This window comes from Prunus mume, linkage group LG3 (assembly GCF_029339155.1).
Source record: "Prunus mume cultivar Tortuosa linkage group LG3, ASM2933915v1, whole genome shotgun sequence".
Classification (NCBI taxonomy): Eukaryota; Viridiplantae; Streptophyta; class Magnoliopsida; order Rosales; family Rosaceae; genus Prunus; species Prunus mume.
The window spans coordinates 27,710,288-27,711,774 of record NC_142700.1 but is presented as its reverse complement, the minus strand read 5'-3'; the positions used below and the strand labels follow the sequence as shown (position 1 = coordinate 27,711,774).

The window sequence follows — 1,487 nt, the reverse complement described above, 5'->3', positions numbered from 1 at the left end:
ATACGAAGAAGTGGCATTGCTTGGATCTTCATTCGGTTTCTCATGCTCTTCTTGAGTGGGGCCTGCATTCACATGATCAGATTCATTAGTAACTTCATTGCCAAATCTATTATCAATAACCTTACCACTTCTAAGTGTTATGACCGCTTTGGCCTGCTCTTGGTTCCTTTGAAGTATCACGGTTGGCTTGGAAATTTCCGGGTTCTCTTTGACTCAAAGCATCGACAATCTGACCTAATTGTGTCTCCATTTTGGTTAGAGCAGCTGAATGTTGTTGGAGAGTACTATTGGTAGTTGCTGGAATTGAACGGTGTTCTGAGCTAGCATTTTGACAGTATCTTCAAGCGTAGTGGCGAGCTTTGGTTGGAAATTTTGAAATTGATTGTTATTCTTCCATGAGAGATTGGGATGATCTCTCCAACCAGGGTTATATGTATTAGAGAATGGGTCATTCCTCGGCCTCTGATTGTAAGAATTCATGAGATTCACTTGCTCTTGAACGCAATTCGGGATAAGCCTCACTAGCTGGGCATTGATAAGTAGGATGACCTGGTATGTTGCAAATGGCACACACCTCAGCTATCTTAGGCGCCATATTGAGCACAGAATCGAGCTTCTTTTCCAAACTAGCCACCTGCAAAGTAAGATCATTATTAGAACTCATTTCATACATTCCAACTCGTTTACCTCTTGTATCTTTGTGTTGAGCATTAGATCCCAACATCTCATAAATGTTATATGACTCTTGCGCATTCTTCTTCTTCAAAGCTCCACCTTTGCATTATCCATAGTTGATTGACATGTTTGGGTTAGTCCATCATAAAAAATTTGCATTTGTAAGTAAAGAGGTAACCCATGATGTGGACATTGGAGCAATAGGCCTTTGAAACGCTCCCAACATTCATTGAAAGGTTCTCCATCATCTTGTTTAAAGTTGAAGATTTGCCCTCTCAACGTAGCTGTCTTTTGAGTTGAGAAAAACTTCTCCAGAAACTTCTTAGCTACGGCATCCCAAGTGGTGAGCGAACCAGGTGCTAACGTCATTAGCCAATTCTTTGCTCTATCTTTCAATGTATAAGGAAAAACCCTTATCCTAAGATTTGCTTCACTCACTCCCTGCAAAGGTAAACCTACTCACAACATTGTAGAATTCCTTAATATGGGATAATGGATCTTCGTTAGGTAAACCATAAAAAGAAGGAAGCATGTGAAAATGAGAAGATTTGAGTTCATAATTTCTAGCTTGTAGGCGACAAGATCTTGTGAAGGTGAATTTGGTATAAGCTGGTTGAGCATAATCTTCCAAAGCTCGGTTGTCATCGTTATTGCCATGACCATCTCTTCTTCTCCGAGTTAGAGTTATCGAAAGAATCTACACTCATTGGGCTAGAAGAACTATTGTACTCTTCTATACAGCTAGTGCAGGCACTAGGCGTCTGAGAATTCTCAAAAGTGTTGCTCTTTAACCGTTCAAGTCTTTCGCCTAT

At 40.3% G+C, this 1,487-nt stretch overlaps 1 non-coding gene across 1 annotated transcript; it reads left to right on the top strand.

The window, feature by feature from the left end:
- The first annotated feature begins 850 nt into the window (after window positions 1-850).
- LOC148919287 (small nucleolar RNA R71) lies at window positions 851-957 on the top strand. The gene has a single exon (XR_016125734.1). It is a non-coding gene; the product is annotated as a small nucleolar RNA R71 (small nucleolar RNA).
- The last annotated feature ends 530 nt before the right edge of the window (window positions 958-1,487 follow it).